This window comes from Urocampus carinirostris, chromosome 7, assembly GCF_059441175.1.
Source record: "Urocampus carinirostris isolate Australia breed hairy pipefish chromosome 7, RoL_Ucar_1.0, whole genome shotgun sequence".
Classification (NCBI taxonomy): domain Eukaryota; kingdom Metazoa; phylum Chordata; class Actinopteri; order Syngnathiformes; family Syngnathidae; genus Urocampus; species Urocampus carinirostris.
In genome coordinates, this window is record NC_142355.1 from 29,732,379 (window position 1) to 29,750,448 (window position 18,070).

Below are 18,070 nucleotides of genomic sequence, written 5' to 3' on the forward strand. Positions count from 1 at the left end.
TGACATTTTCATCCGCGTTAAAAAACGCAATTTGCAGAATAAAATCACGCTTTATTGTTTAAATAAACGCGTTATATAGACTAGGATCTCCCAATTATTATAATTAGCTCGCTTTATTGTTTTAATAAGCGTTTTATATAGAATACGATCAGGGGGGGGGGATTTGCATAGGAGTCGGAAAAGGGCACAACACGTCAACACCCCCTCAATGATAGTGCCGCGCTAAAATCTTAAGGACGTACTACTACTGCTGCTGTGGATTATGGCCCAATGATCAAGTCGTCAAAATGACGGACGCCCTTAAATGTTTTCGCTACCTCAAAAAATGATGTAAATGTTTATACAGTTTTATTTAACTTAGGCCTAGATGTTGTAACAAAAGGCAGAGTTTAATTTGTTATCATAAATCACCCCTCCTTATAAATAAAATATGTAATTTCGGGCCCCCTCGGGCCGGGCCAGCAAATCCAGTTAATTAGTCGGGCTCGGTCCGGGTCGGGTTTAATACCCCTCGGGCCTGCGTCGGGCTCGGGTGCTTTTTTTGGGCCCGATCTTACCTCTAGTAGGGGTGGGGTTTAATGTGGGGTTTTACACTTCCGGGTGGAGTTAAAGAGCCTCATGTCAAGTCAAGTCAAGTCATTTTTATTTGTATAGCCCTTAATCACAATTAGTCTCTAAGGGCTTCACAAGTTATTACATATAAGATTAGGTTACTCGTATGCTATAGAGTAGACATGGCATGTACTTTGAAAGATAGTTGTGCAAATAAATAAATAAACCAAATGTATTCGACTAAAACTTATAGAACATATTTTAATATTTACAAATTATTTTTTTATTTAACTATTCATCTATCAAAGTTATAATCATCTGTTTTATTGAAATGTTTTGTATAAAATAAAAGTTATATTTGTATATATTTTTAATTGCTTATTTTTGATTGTGTCTTTTTTCCTTGATATATACAATTTTAATGAATCCAACAAAAATATGTGGAATATTCTTTTCCATTTTCTCATCTCATCTCATTAGCTGCACCGCTTATCCTCAGTAGGGTCGCGGGGGTGCTGTAGCCCATCCTAGCAATCATCGGGCAGTGGGCAGGGGACACCCTGAACTGGTTGCCAGCCAATCGCAGGGCACACGGGGACAGACAACTCACTCACTCATTCACACCTAGGGACAATTTGGACCGGCCAATCCACCTGAAATGCATGTTTTTGGAATGTGGGAGGAAACCGGAGTGCCCGGAGGAAACCCACGCAAGCACGGGGAGAACAAACAAACTCCACACAGGAAGTCTGGAGCTGGATTTGAACCCACGCAGGAGGTTCCCATGACTTGAACTATGCCGCGCATGCTCTAACCACTGCGCCGCCGTGCTGCCCTTTTCCATTTTCTATCACTTCTTAAATGTTTCATGATTTAAACATTTGATTATAAGTTGTATTCAAAATACAGGTTAATATTTACTCTTTATACAGACAATAATTCATATATTTATTACTTTATAATCGAATTGTAAATAATCTTGAAACTATCATTGTTACTTATCAGGTACGGTAAGAAATTTAAAAAAATGATATGTACATTCTTTTAATTGTGGGCTTATTTAGATTTTCATAAAAATAATTCACTTTACAAGATTTTATCAATTATTTGGATGTATTTTTACCCTTTCAAAGTTTCAATCATCAGGGTTTTTATTTTAAAAGTTGTTGTCTTGTATACAAATAAAAGTTATTCCCATATCATCTGATTAAATTACAATTTCCATCTGAAAGAAAAGTTTTATTGTTTTTAATTATTATAAAGTTCTTTATTTTTTTACATTTTGAATTATCTACCTGTACTTTTTTCCTCAGAATATTAACAAATGAATCTAATTCAGCCACTACAATTTAAAGAACAAACTAAATAGTTTATGCATCGATTATTTTATTTTTTCTCTATTTAATATTTTCAAAATAGTTACTACCAATTATATATAAATATTAAATATTTTAAATATATGAAACATAACAATACTTTTATACAGTTTAAATGTATTTTTTCCGGGTTTTTTCCCTATTCTTACGTCAATATATAATATATCTATCACTTATTTTGAAAGTTCAGCACCTTCACAACCTGCATTTGCATGAAGTCAACTTGTCAAGAAAATGACATGAATTTACAATAAGAGGGAGCAAACAGTACCAAAAATCAGTTTGCAATGTTTTGGCTCGTGCATCGCTATCTGGATGGGAGCGACAGCAGACTATATAAATACATTTTGTGGTTTTGATCGCCGGCGTGGTACTCATTAGTCAGAGTAAGCGCGACGTGCCAGCAACAATGAGGCACACTAACAACGGCGCCACCAATAATTTATCTTTCTTTTTTTTCCCCTTTTTGACGCTCCTAATAGAAACCCGCTGCACCACAACGGCCGAGTCAACAATACGAGACAATTACACTTGCAGGCAACATGGACACTTTGCCTTTTTTCCCCCGAGGAGGGTTGTTTGTTTTAAGGCGCGGGGCGTGCTGCGGGGGTGGTGTCGATGACATGGAAACGGAGTCTTCATATCGCTTTCGTTTGATTATTAGAGCCTGGAGATTACGGTTGCTAATGTTTTTGGCTAGCAGGTAAAAGAAGAGTTGAAGGTTGAAATATTGATTCGTGAATATCGATATGATGCATCTATTTTGTAGTTTGATGAAAACAAATTGGTCAAATGCTAACTTGTATGCTACAGCCTAGAATGCTGCGAGGCTAAAAAACAGAATAGAATAGAACATACAGTATTCCTTTTGTAAAATTTCAATTGTTGTATTATAGTATTACTGTATTTTTGGAGTATTTACAAAGTAGTAATTCGAAGTATGACTGTAGTTTTATTTTCATAGATTGTTGAGCGGGAGAACAGCTACCATGACAATAAGAAACAATAAGTAACTCTTTAGTTATTGGCACGATACCACTAGATGGCGCTAAAGCAAGGGTGTCAAACAGGCGAGATGCATCAGGCCTGCTAAGGGAATGATTCCGGCCCGTGAGACAACGCTCGGGGAAGCACAAGAGAAAAACGAGCTCCATGTTGAAATATGCCCACTTGATGTTGCCAAAGCCAGGTGCCTCTAACAAACGCTGTACTTGTATTTCTTTCTTTCTCTCTCTCTCCCTCTCTCTCTTCCTCTCTTTTTCTCTCACTCTCTCTCGCTAACATGAACACTTTGCCTTTTTCTTCCCAAGGAGGATTGTTTCTTAAATGTTAATGTTTTGTTTTCAAGGATTAAAAAGTGCCTACATTTTGGGTTAGGTGCTTGTAAATGCTTGGAATTGTTGCCATGTTTCACAATGAATCGGCTTCAAACACCAACACTACTCTTTGGTGACTTCGGTTTGCATTTTCCCTTGTGATTAATGGCAGCTGGCATTAGTTTGTATGGCTTTTAACCTTTTAGCTAGCAATCTAACTCCATTTTAGTTTTTTCCCTGAGTATTAACTTTACATTATAATATCATTACCATTGATAGAACAAACATTCAGGGGCCGGACTAGTAGATTAGAGAGAAAGAAAAAGAGACAAAAAAAAAGAAAAAAGAGAAAGAAAGGGTGAGAAAAAGAGAAACAAAAGTGATAGAGAAATAGTGATTGGGGGAAAGAGAGAGAACGAAAGAAACCCAGAGAGAAAAGAGAAGGAGAAAAAAGAGAAGGAAGGGGAAAGCAAGACAGAGAGAGAAAAGAGAGAGAAAAGGAAGAGAGAGCAAAAGGGGGTAAAAAAAGAAACGGAGAAAGAGACAAAGAGGAACAGAGAAAGAGGAAGAGACAGTGAAAGAGAGATAGAGAAAAAGGGAGGAAGAGAGAGAAAGAAAGAAACACAATGACTGTGTGATAGGCAGCCGGCTTAAGCAACACCAAGTGCACATATTTCAACCTGCAGCTCTGAGAATTGTCTCGCAGGCCGAATTTAATCCCTTAGTGGGCCTGATCCGGCCCACGGGCCGCCTGTTTGACACCACTAGGCTATACAATTAAATATGACTTGACTTAATAAAATGCTAACACTTGGACTCCTATGCTAACATAACTGTGTATCCTTAAAGCCCCAAAATCGGACCATTAGCTGTGACTCTAATGTCCAATGCAAACAAAATCCTGTGCCAAATGAGCTCAGTGTAGCAGCAAGATGCCAGACAAACATGGCGGTGTTTTCTAGGTAGGGTTTCCGCTATGTAAAACAAATAAAAATTCATCGACCTATGTTTCTTTAAAAACAATTAACATTTGTATGATCGTTCATGAAAAAGCTGTTGCATATCGTTACGTTTAATCTCCGCCCACTTATTCTCTGAAGATGAGCTGTGATTGATCATTACCTGAGCCCTAAAGCAACTTGGAGGCCATTTTTTTACGTTACTGGCAAGAAACAAAATGGCAGCCCCCTTGAGATGAAAAAGAAAAGACTGTTTTTTAAATTTAGACTTTCGACGGCATATACAACCGGCTGTTGTTAGCAAAAACAAAATTTTCGGGGGTGAGGGACTCAGAACATTGTTTTGTCCATGAAAAGTGAGGCTTTCATCGCCCAAAATATTTTTGAATGTTTTTTTTTTTCCATCATGCACATGGTTTGAGCGATGCTTCCAGAAAGAACAACGACAACAGTACGCTGCTAGCTAGCATAACACCAACATGTACCAAGGCGAATTAAAGAAATTAACGTTTTTCTGGATTATTAAACATATTGCCACTTCAAACGTATCCAAAACTAACATGCTAACTACAAGTATGCTAAAAAACTAAACTAGATAAGAACTAGAGTTTAATTTTCATATTGCTAAATGCTACATGCTAACAATAACAGTTGCCGACCAGTTAAAGGGTATTAAATCAATCCGAATGACTAGCGGTGTTAATTTTCCTTTTTTGTTTTCTTATGTTAATAAAGTTGTATGCTCTAGTAGTAGTAGTGTCACAGAAAAAAACCCAATTTTTGCTGTAAATCGCTAAATGATCCTTGATATGGAAGCTCATTAAACAATATATGTTTATTGAAAGACTTAATGATGAAAAGCCACAGACAAACTTTAAAAACCTAGAAAATCTAGAAAAGCACATAAGGCAATTTAGTGGGGCGAGGGGTGGGAATGGGCGGATCTATACACACTGCACGTGCACTGCTTCTTCCTCCAACCCAGTGCTGTCTGCACTGATGAAATGAAATGAAATGATCTGCATTTATATAGCGCTTTTCAAGTCAATGACTTCCCAAAGCGCTTTACATTGTGCTTCACATTTCCCAATAGCGGCCGTGATTTGTGCAGCCATGTAAGGCGCTAACCTGCTTATTGGGGGTATTGGGGGTTCAGTGTCTTACCCAAGGACACTTCGGCATGTAACACGGACAAGCCGGGATTCGAACTGGGATCCCTTAATCCTAAAACGATCGCTCTACCTCCTGAGCTACTGCCGCCCCGATTGTAAATACGTCGTATCCTTGTTTGCAGAATTTAGTGACATTTTTACAAAGGAACTTTGCTTGCACCTTGTTTCGGAAGCATTATTCAGGACAAAAATGAGCCTCAACACAGGCTTTATCATCATTTCCTCGATTTTGTATAATCATATGAATATTTAGGTTTTGTCTAGAGAGCGGGTTTGGCAATTTTGTTTAACTTTATCATAAAATATACGGTGTCACCCTCTCAGATAAACAAATATATATTTATTTTTTTGGCTTTCATGGCTTTTTGGGTCAAAAGTTTTTTTTTCTTTTTCATAACTCTCTTAAGTGAAGAACTGTTGTGTTTTTTGTTTTGTTTTTTTTTCAAAATTCAACCACACCCTGCTAGTTCTAAAGCCGGATAAGAACAAGAAACCAACCTCGGGGATGTTTGCCAATAAAGACCCATTTATCATTTCCACGCACTTGCATCAATGGGCCGTGCTGTTCTCACTCTTTGTTGAAATCAAAGGTGTTGGTTCTAAATAAAATATATTTGTATGCGGTATATTTTATACCAGCGTTAATTCAGCTAAAATAGTTTGAAAGTTACTGAATACTTAGAAGAACTATTTGAATTAAAAAAAAATACTGGCACGTTTTATTGTTTTAAATAACATAACATCCAAAACTAACATGCTAACAAGACGTATGCTAACAAATTTAGGTAGATAGTTTATTTCTATCATCATTACTGATAATATGCAGCGTGCTGACAGTAACACATGCTGCAATGGGATGACCAGTTACAGGGTTTTAACAGTGTTTATTATTCGACCACTAGATGTCGCTGTATTGTTTCGCACAACCGAAAACGGAGATTCAAAGTGCCTAAACTGCAACATTTTGCTTCTCGTTTTTCTGCTGAGCTTTTCAAACGGTTTTGCGGATTTTCCAAGTACCCGTAGCAGCAAGAGGGCTCATGTTATGTAAAGAAATGTAAAATTCTCGACCTGGGAGTATGAAAAAATGCATGTTTATGCAGTGTAATAGTTGATGTACTTTTGTTTGTTTTTAGATCAATATTGCTTTCTTTAATTAATTTTACTTTTTATCTGCTAGGCGGTGCTAAAAATACACAATGTCCCTTTAAACACCGTTACTTTGACAATAAATTTCATTTTGTTGTCAGCATTTTATTTTATAAAATAGATTCATCTTGTAAGAAACATTTTAATTACTAGCATGTTTTTAAAAAATAATCTTAATTAAAAGGACAGTGTGTATTATTTGTACCACTAGATGTTGATATATTGTGTGCCAAAATGCAAGCATTTTACTTCTTTTTTTAATGCACATTAATATTTTATGTTCATGTACTTTTTTTTTTTATTATTCATTAATATTTTTTGTTGAGGGCAGCACGGTGTGGCAGTGGTTAGCGCGTGTGTGGCACAGTTCTAAGGTCTTGGGAACCTCTTGTGTGGGTTCAAATCCAGCTACCGGACTTACTGTGCGGAGTTTGTATGTTCTCCCCGTGCTTGCGTGGGTTTCCTCCGGGCACTCCGGTTTCATCCCACATTCCAAAGACATGCATTTCAGGTGGATTGGCCGGTCCAAATTGTCCCTAGGTGGGAATGAAAGTAAGCGAGTTGTCTGTCTCTGTGTGCCCTGCGATCGGCTGGCAACCAGTTCAGGGTTGCTGGGAAGGGCTCCAGCACCCCCGCGACCCTATTGAGGATAAGCGGTGCGGCTAATGAGATGAGATTGGATTTTTTGTTGAATTATGTATTTTTTACCACCAGGGGGCACTTAAAATACACAATGCCCTGATGGCTAGCGTTATTTAAACAAGAATTGTAATCTTTTTGTCTGAATTGAAAGTTACAGAATACATTTATCTTGAAAGAAACTATTTAACTTATATAATAATATTTTAACTAGTATATTTAATATGAATCTTGATTAAAAGGACAGTGTGTATTATTTGACCACTAGATGTCACTGTCGTGCAACCAAAAATGAGTGCTAAAAAGCACTAGGAAGAACACAAACTACGGAGTTCAAAGTGATTACACGCAACCATTTTTTGGGGGTTTTCTGGGCACCCGTTGTACCAAGATGGCCGACAATGATGTCAGCTCCATCTAGGTGAGGCTCATGCAATGTCAAATAAATGCAAAGTATTTAAAAAAATGCCCGTTTATATGATAATTCCTGTTTTGTTTTGTTTTTTTGCTTATTTTTAAAAATCAATATTTTTGTTATTTTTTTTAACGAATGAGGTTTTTTTTTTTACCGCTAGGAGGCGATAATAATACACACTGTCTCTTTAATATATATAAAATGTTAAAAATATGGATTGTTTTTAAAGATATGTAAATTCCTAGCTACATATGCGTCAACGGATTTAGGCGCCTTTTATTCTTCGTGTAGCAACGCTGCAATTTGGGTGTGCCTGAGATAAATATACCGTATAGGACCCGCTAATGTGCACTTAGCGCTTATTCAGAACGCTAGCGACCAAAACGTAAAAATTTGTGTTTAGTCGAGCCAACGCGCCGTAGCGGCCCGCGGGAAATCATTAGTGTGGGAATGTTTTCAAAACAAAGAACACAAAGTTGTTCATTTATGCTAAGTAGTAGCATGTTAGCATGTAGACAATCCTTTATAGAATAGGTCCCTGGCTAGTAATATAATATCATTAGTGGATAACATTGAACTAGTTTTGTGTCATGTGTGGGACGATTTTTGCTACAAGCTAGTGAGCTAGCAAGTGAGCCGGCAGCTAACGCTTAGCAGCAATGTTATGGAGAAGTGTGAAATGTAATTTCTCTACCAGGTATAGTTGCTTTTTACATTACCATTCAAACATTTTTACAAAAAAAATAGTATACCACATACAATTAGCATAATCTGCATCAGCTTTAGAACATTAGCATGTGTACACCTCATTTTTCACTTTATGTTAGCATGCCCACTCCAAGCGAGCTAACTGTTGTTCATTTTAAACAGTTAAATTTGTGATGAATTTAGATTTGATTTGTTTTTACTAAATCAGCGATCGAGCTAGCAAGCTAGCATGCTGAGCTTTATATGTTTGCATTCAAACATTTTAACAGAAACATTAGCAGATCACATAGGAAGCGTTTTTTAACTCAATTTGTTCTGTATTAGCATTTACAGGGATCAGAATGGAGATTTTCATTTTCAGCTGAAATAGCCAGCGTCCAGGAATAAACCAGGGCGGAGACCCCCCACACCACCGCCAAACCCCCCCCCCCCCCACCCCCACCCCAAAAAAAACAGGGTTTTAGGCAATTTACTTGTCCAAAACCATGCTTATATTTATCGTTTAAGTAACATTTTAAGAAGATTAAAATAATTTGCCCACATAACTGATTTTTTTGTAAATACTGCAAGATAAGTTCAAATGCAGTTCAGTCCCTGCAGCTTGTGCGACAATGCGGCCAATTTTTCTAACGGCCGCCAGGGTGCGCCAGAGCAATAAAGGAAAGAGTGAGACAGTCGGATTTTGAATTTGTTTGCTACGCAAGAGAAAAAGTGAAAAAGTCTTTGGGGTTCAAAAACAGCGGAAATCCGCGGATCCGCGGAAAATTCTGATCCCTGCATTTAACAGTTAGAAATTCAGCTTTTGAATATTAGCATTTTTTTTCACTTAATGTAAGCAAGCTAACTCTTATGTTCATTTGTGATGATTTTTTTTAAATAATTCTGTGATCAAGCTAGCTCGCATGTGTACTGGGAGTAGCAATGTCATGGAACAGCGCAAATTGTAAAATATATAGTTTGAATGTTTCAACCAACTAAAGTACTTTCTGCATTAGCATTCAACTGTGTTTAAGACAGAAATATTGGTATAACTTGACTTTTAATTAGCATTCCTATAGTTAGCATTTAAACTTATGTCCATCACCCTTAGGACATTAGCATGTGTATGCCTGATTTTTCACTTGCTGTTAGCCTGCTAACTTTCAGTGCAATAGCTGTAATTTTGATTTGAACTGGCAAATTTTTATTATTTTATCTTAAAGATTCTGCAATCAAGCTAGCAAGCTAGCACGTAGACCGGCAGCAACTGCAGGAAGTGTATGACGTAAAATACTTTCTCTGCCAGCTACAGTTGCTTCTTATATTAGCATTTACATTTTCTTTAACAGATATTTTAGCATACCATATAGAATGATGTCCAATTTCCCTGAAGCTTTTTCTAACCAAATTGTTTTGTATTAGCATTCCAACAGTTAGCATTTAAATGTATGTCCATCACCTTTAGCACTTTAGCATGTGTACGCCTGAATTTTCACTTGCTTTTAGCATGCTAACTGTAGCAAGTTAACTCAGTTTAAATAATCAAATTTGTGTTGTTGTTTTTTTCTTTAAAATAATTCTGCTTACAGAGTATTCTAACAAGCAAGTTTTCCTAAAAAAATTCAACAATTGCGTTCGAAAGACCATCAAAAATGTTTTTCCAATCCTTATCTCAGTTCATGTTCTAGCACATATGTGAGGCGTTTAAACGCGGCGCGGCTAAACGTGTACTCACAGCTCAAAATTGTGATTTGCTGTCAATCACTAAACACATTTGAGTCAAAAATTAAGTCAAGTCATGTTTATTTGTATGTGTCTTAATCACAAGAATTCTCAAAGGGCTGCACAGAGCACAGTCTATTATTACACTATCCCCTGATCTAAAACCTACAGGAGGGCATGGGAAAACTCAAAAACCGCAACATGAGGAAAAAGAAGAAACCTTGAGAAAGGACTGCAAAAGAGGTAATCTGACTTCCAACATATTGTTATTTTGGTTTGTATTCATTCATACAGTTTAGTCATTTGTTCATAAAATTAGAGTAAATAATTACAAATACTACAAAAATCAAACCTTTTCATTTGTGTTTTTTGTTTTTTACTGGATACATTGTTAATAAATTTAATTAAATAAAAGTTTTTTTTAATTATATTGAAAAAACTATTCTGTCGCATGACGCATATACGTATATTTACATTTTTATGAATGATTTTTTAAGAAAATAAGAGTGCACACACAACAGAAAACTCTTTAAAGTTTGTAAAATATGTGAGCACCAGCTCAAGGAATACATTGTAATTAATTCTAATTCCCCTGTATTGCAACTGAGTTAACACATATTTTCTGTTCTAACGTCACCACAAATCTTTTATAGCGCTTTAACTCACAAGTTACGACAGCTTTAAAGCTTTAACTCGTTGGTTGTATTAGTTGAATATTTACCGGCTATAATGTGTGAGTTAAATCAACTCGAAAGCTTTAACTCAAGAGTTGAAGAGTCTTTAAAAATGTCTGCGCTCTTTAACTCTTGAGTTAAAAACTTCAGAGTTTTAACTCAGGAGTTAGAAGTTTTAAAACTTTAGCTTAAGAGAGAAAGAATATTTAAATGTGTACTGGATTTAACTGTGAGGAAAGAAAAAAAACTTGAAAGCTTCGACTCAACCGTTTAAGAGGCTTTAAAACTTTGTACCTGATTTAGTTTTCTAAGTTAATATAACTTTAAAGCTTCAAAGCTTCAATGTCTCATTTTTGACCACTAGATGGCAGAGTGTTGTCTGGTACAAACCCAGTGTTCAGATCAATGTGTTTTTTTTTACTGGGTGGAATTTTTTGGGGACCACTGGGAGGCACTCAATATTAAACATTGTCCCTTTCACTCAGGAGTTGAGTCTTTAAAACTGTCTGTGTACTGTCTTTTCATTTTCCTCATGTTGAGGTTTTTGAGTTTTTCCCTTGCTCTCATGTAGGTTTTAGATCAGGGGATGGGTCTTTTGAGACTTCTTGCGATTAAGGGCTATACACATAAACATGACTTAACTAGACATGATTAATTCATCAGTTATACAGAATCAAAGTTTTAACACACGGGTTAAATGGTCCTTAAAACTACACTCTTTAACTCGTGAATTTAAAAAAAAAAGCTTTAAAGCTTTAGCTTAAGAGTGGAAGAGAATTTAACCGTGTACTTGATTTACTTGTGAGGTAAAAACAATTATAAAGCTTTAACTCAAATATTTACCGATGCCTAAATATCAAGAAATTATGCTTGTTGGAAACTTGAAACCTGCTTTGAATCAAGAGTTAAATAGCTTTAAAGCGTTAACTCAAGAGTTGAAGAGGCTTTAAAAGTTTAAACCTGGTTTAACTTAAGAGTTACAAATGTCTTAAAGCTTTAACTCAAGAGTCGAGGAGCCTTCAAAACTGCAAACGAGTTGAACGATCAAGAGTTGATGATTAATTACATTACATTAATGCACTAACTCCTTGGTTGCAACTGCTTTAACTGAAGAGGAAAAGTGTGTACCTTATTTAACTTATGAGTTAACTCTTGAGTTAATCCAGCTTTAAAGCTTTAAGAGTTTTTTTTTTAAACTTGAGACTTAAAAGGCTTTACAGCTTCAACTCAAAGGTTGTTGAGTCTTGAAAAGTTTGTACCACCTTCAGACCTTTAAATCAACCGTCAACACTTGTTTAAAACTTCGAATGTGCTTTAACTCTTGGGTTATAGCACCTTTAAAGCTTTAGATTTAAAGATTTAACAAATATTTACAGCTTTAACTCAAGGGTTGAAGAGTCTTTTAAAGTGTATGCCTTCTTTAACCCGTGAGTTAAAAAGCTTTAAATCCTCAACTCTATGCTTAGCACCTTTTGAAAAAAAAATTAGACCTGTGCCTAAGTTTACACCTTCTCAAAACTTTAGAGTTAAAAAAAGCTTTACAGCTTTAACTCAAAAGTTAATGACCCTTAAGAGGTTGGTACCTGCTTAAATCATGAGTTAAAAAGTTTGAAATCTCTAACTCAACAGTTGACGCTAATATTTAACTTAACAGTTGTAGCGTCTCCAAAACTCAGGTAAAATCACTAAACAACAGCGGACAGGACAAATATACAGAGAGAAATCAACACAGCCCAAAATATCATCAGCTGCTCTCTGCCCAGTCTATAAGACATTGCCAGCTTGCTAAACTGTAGCAGCACCATTAACATTCTAAAAGACAATTCCCACCTCAGCTACCAACTGTTTGACCTGTTGCCCTCTCATAGGCGTTACAGGTCCCTGAAAAATAGGACAAACAGGCTATGAGACAGCTTCTTCCCCAGGGCCACCACAACTCGAAACGAACGCACAAAACTGTAAAAACATATCTAGTGACAATTTGTGGTATATCGATGATTATGTGTGGTTTGTTTGTTGTATCCCTTAACCACTAGGGTCGTAGGGGAACCATCTCCTGCGCTGTGTCTTAGGCAAGTACAGCCTGGTGGCACCCATCCCCCTCCAGGCAAACATACATTTCAGGCAGTGGTTAGCACATTCCCTTACCACGCGAGAGGTCCCCGGTTTGAGACCGGGTGGAAACATATGTTGGCCTAGAGAGGGATGGCACCAACTTTATTCGTTGCACTATTCTTCTTCATTGCATTGTTATTATAACTAGGACAGTTTTTCTAAGCACTACGTTGTCATTATTTTTTTGCCTAATCATCCTGATAGTCCTTTATCTTTTATTTGTCTTCAAAACTGACTAGTAGATTTAAGAGAAAGAAAGAAAGAAAGAGAGAGAGACAGTGGGAGAAAAGGAGTGAGAGAAAAAGAGAGAGAAGGCAAGAGAGAGAAAAAAGGGAGGAAGAGAAGTAGAGTTTTTCCTTGCCCACATGTAGGTTTTAGATCAGGGGATGGTGTCATAATAGTCTGTGGTTTGCAATAATCTGTGGTCTGAGCAGCACTTTGAGAGTCTTTGTGATTAAGGGCATCACAAATAAACATGACTTGACTTGACTTGGAAACTCTTTAGATTGCATTGTTTTACCCTGGAGTGTCATGTCTAATCTCATAGCATACACTGTCTTACATAGTAGATATCAATGCCAATAAAGACGATTCGAATTCTAAACTAGTGTTAAACGGTGAACCTAAAAACAAGAGCCTTTTCTATTCGATTCCAAAGAACTGAAAAATAAAGAAAACCATCAGTTTTATGATGAAAGAAGAGCGCTTTCTCTGGAAAAAACCAAGAACTTGGAAAACGACTGGCGGTAAACGAGGTCATAAATCACCATACTGAAATATTAGGAAAAGCCGAGTTACTCATGATCATTTTGCAGTCAATGCAAACTTTGTCTGCACACAACCGACGTTTCTCTTGTGCACGACTAATTGTGAGCAAGACCAGGGGAGTGGGGGGGGTCTGTGGGACAGGTTTCGGTGGTCTTGGATTTTACAAGAGCAGTTATGCAGGCCGGGGACAATGTGCTGAATTGGCAAGCCTATATATAAGTCTGCCATTTGGACGCACTAATGCCACTTTACCTTATGAGGGAACGACGGCGCCGCAGCACCTGCTAGCAACAGAATGCCATAGGAGATCAACTTCTGACACCCCCCCCCCTCTGCACACACACACAACTCCCACCCTCTTTTTATAAGACCCCTACTCAGATTGTTTTACAGTACACAAAGTGTGCGCATGGTTCCCTCGACTAACGCAAACACCCCCGCACAAAGGAATGACAATGCGCGTTTGAGGCGTCAAATCACTTTTATTTTATTTTTTTGCAGGAGGAGCGTTATCTGGCTAGCGCCGCGCGGGGGACCACCCCGATAAAATCCGCTATCAGACGTTCGCAGACCCCCAAACCCCCCCCCCCCCCCCCTCGGTCACTCTGTCCTGCCGTACCCTTCTTCACAATATCAATATCGAGCACATTGTCTCGTCCTCACCTTGTGTTTCTGTGCGCTATTTTTACACGGGCCTCGTGGCCTTAAGACACCCTCTCAAGCACTCGCTCGGCTACATTGTTCATCGGACGGGACCACCACTCGCTTTTTCGTTCCCGTCATAAATGAGCCCCCTCTCGGACACAAAGAATATCTCCGGGCTATATTGTTGCAATTTATGGTTCTAAAATCATCCTTTATACCGATATTGGGTGATTATTGACATATTTACATCCAATTTTAAAGATATTCTTGAGTAAACAGCTCGATTATTACACCTAATTTCACATTTTGGCTATAATTAATATTTATATAAAAATTATGAAAGTAATCTAAAAAAACAATAGATAGGTTCCTACAGATAATATAATATATTGAATATAAAATAAAAAATAGATTAATAATACAATCTTTTGAGGTGGTAGTCTAAAATAATTGTTCTTCTTTGTCTTTTTTAGGGTGAAATATGATTATCGGTGGTAATTGACGTTTAGAATATTTTTTGTTTTTTCGGCGGTGAAACGTCATATTTTTGGCAGTACTAATAAGCAGTTTATCATTAACATAATTAACATAATATTTGGATGAGTATTTTTTACAGTACTCATGATTTTACATATAAAGATAATATTCATAATATTTTGAAGAGGTTATTTAAAGAACATTTGTGTCTTTAGATTAAATATCATGTTTTTATAGTACTGATAAGATTATATATGTGGATAATTAGTCATTGTTAACATTCATAACACTTTTATGAGGAATTTTTTAAAGTACATTTTATCTTTTTTTATTTTGTATGAAACACGTTATTTTGCAGTATTCATGAGCTCACCTCTGCATACTGTATAATGAGTCCTTTTTGGAGTAATAAGTAGGAGCTTACATAAACAGATTTTTTTGTACCTGTGATCTCGACTCTCTTTGCAGTTTTATTGATGTTTATTACCGGTATTACTTTTTATTACTTTTTTAGTCATATAATAAAACGGTATACTGTATATTGTAAGTAATATTTCCATTACAAATATTGCAGGTTTATTATCATGTGATTTTTTAAATAACATTTTGCAACCTTTTAGGTCAATATTTTCTTTGTTCAGAGTCATTATGGCATTTTTTCTTTAATTTTTTACAATATATGCCCTGTTTTTTAATGTGGAGATAATTAACAATAAGATAATAAAGGTATATATTAGAGTTGACTTTTGTCAATTTCACATTCAGATATAATATTGCGAAATGTTTGCAGGCGATAATATATAAGTCTACTTGTCATTACAAAAAAGTGGACTTTAAATGTAATAATAAGGCACGGTGGCTTTTTTGGTTTGGTTTATAAACATGAATACACATTTTTTCCCCGGACCTAATTTAATATTGTTGCAAGATGATGAGGACTATGACAGGGTGGAATCAATTTTACCGGGTTTGGGATTGCTAAACCCTCTTGTAGTCCTTGTTTTCGGTGTCATTATCAGGTTATATCATACAACAGGAGGGTCATTTATAATTGAAAATTAATGTTTTTACACAGACTAAAACATAAAAAGGTCCCTTTTTTGCAGTTTCTTTGATGTGATAACCACGGTTTCTGATCCTTTTATTTTGACACCTGATACAGGAAATACAGGAATTATGAGTTTACCTGTGCATATAATAAGTCCTTATTCACCATTTACAATCACTTGTTATTTTGCATTAAAAAGTACCTTTTTTGTATTGAATTTCGATTAACTGACATATTGACTTGAGCTTATTAATCTTTTTTTTACTTTTCTTAGATTAGGCAGGCATTTTTGTGGCATTGTAAAATAAAAAGTAAATAAATAAGAAAAAAAAATGTGTGGCCATAATAATTTAAAAAGGGAAATTATTATTATCGTTATTAGTTGAAAAATGTAACATATACTTTCATTATTATCACCACCAATTTATGTGTGTATTTACTCATGCATTTATCTAGTTAGTTAGTCAGTTAGTAAGTTAATGAGTGTAATTGACAAAATCCTCGTTTAGGACACCACGTATCCGGTTAGAACATGCAATTTATTCCGCGATTTAATTCTTTATATGCTAAATGTGAGGAAATTTATCGTTTACTACATTTAATAATTATCTGATTGGAACGTGCAAAGAAATGACAGATGCGTGGTGCGCTCAAGTCCACGAGGATCAACTGCTGCTCTTTAAATGCATTGCTAGATTCGTTTTTGCAACTATAGACGTTTATAACAAGCAAACGTGTGCATGTATTTGGACTTTGTGAAAGAAAAGTCGCTAATCCTGATCATTTAACGTCGCCAGCAAGCTGTCAATTGAGTTATTGTCGGCACAAACGACAAAAGTGAGCGAAAGTGGAGAAAAGTGAACGACATTGCACTTTTGCACAAGTTGGAGTGACGTCACGCGGTTCTTACCTGCACGCTTTCTTTTGCGCGGAGACTCCTCGTGCAGCAACTTCTTCAATCACCACAAAACGTGCAATCCCGCGCGTAAAGTCACCATTGCGCACTTTGGATGCGGGTGGCGCTGTGGGGGGAAAGAGATAAGGGGGAAAGTGGGAAGTTGTCCCGCTCCGGTTCTTGCAGTTCTTGGTTCGAGGACAGGAGGTGGAAAGCAGCCAAAAAGTTATTCCTCTCTTTCTTTTCCTTCCTTCACCGTCCAGTGCGATGTGGACGTGAAGTGAGAGTCTGTGACCCAGTGACTGATAGAAGGAAAGCTAATCCCTCCCTCCCTCTCTCTTTCCTTCACTCCTCCCTCTCTCCTATACACGCGCACTCTCGTGCTTACACTCCTTAGGGGGGCCCGTTCAAGAACTTCGGGAATAAAAAGTTCGCTTACTTTCTTCGAAAATGGAAATTGCTTGGGTAAATAAAGAGGAATAAAGTAGGGAAAGTCTTCGTGCAGGTACGAATTATGACTTTCATGTGCAGGCACGTCGCAGTTAATAAAAAGAGGTTTTCCGTGTCTTTGTAAAGACATTTGAATGTCACACTCACAAAAGCAATCAGTAATCGTGTATTTTAATGTAAATGAATAGTCACTAACTCTTCTGAAAATATCTGCCGCCTTTTAAATTCAAACAACAACTAAAACTTAGATTTAAGACTAGTATTTTAGTGTGCGGCTGCTATATTTTGAAGCAAAGTTTTGTGCATGATTAATACACTTTTGATCACATTTGATTTCCGTTTTGGTCCAAGTTTGCCACTTCCGGTTTTAAACAGGCTCGTGTTTTATTTTTTAATATTCCGGAGACGTGCCTAAAAATTGACAGTTCTATCAAATCTACAGCTTTTAAATGTCAAAAATCTTGGCAAGTATGCATTAATTGTTCTAAATTCGAAATTGCTTAAAGTTGGTGTATGTAACTTTAAAATATTGTACTGGCTGGTGTTGCTTTGGTTGACATCACCATTGCAGCTCCTTTTGTTGCGCGTGCGAGTATGTGGAATTCTTGGACACCCTCGAATAAACTCTGCCAATTTCATCTTTTTGGCGCTGTGGGAGAAAAAAGAAAGACTCTTTGAACTCAGTTGGGCATTGTTAACACATACTTAATGGAGAAAGAAAATGTACTTTCAACTTTTTAAGGAAACCTCTAACAATAAACCCTAATCTTAATGTAAATATTAGGGCAAAACGGGTCACGGTATATCACTCCAGCCGGGGTCTAGAATTCAATTTACTTGGGGGCAACCGGAACTAGGGTCTGAGGTGAGATTGGGATGTGTCGGGTTTTCAAAGAACGAAACTCACTTAAAGCTCCATATAAGATGCATAAAATGTCCTTTAAAGGGACAGTGTGTAATATTTAGTACCTTCTCGTGGTACAATAAGCATCATCATATACATATTGATTT

The 18,070-nt window shown here is 36.7% G+C and overlaps 1 protein-coding gene across 1 annotated transcript in view; it reads right to left on the minus strand.

Moving 5' to 3' along the window:
* The window catches only part of LOC148362916 (transcription factor SOX-6-like), a 161,352-nt gene extending 144,480 nt beyond the window's left edge, over positions 1 to 16,872 (minus strand). Inside the window, exon 1 of the mRNA XM_088340508.1 lies at positions 16,625 to 16,872. The gene's annotated coding sequence lies outside the window, so the exon portion shown is untranslated. The remainder of the gene's footprint in view (positions 1 to 16,624) is intronic.
* Positions 16,873 to 18,070: the final 1,198 nt, after the last annotated feature.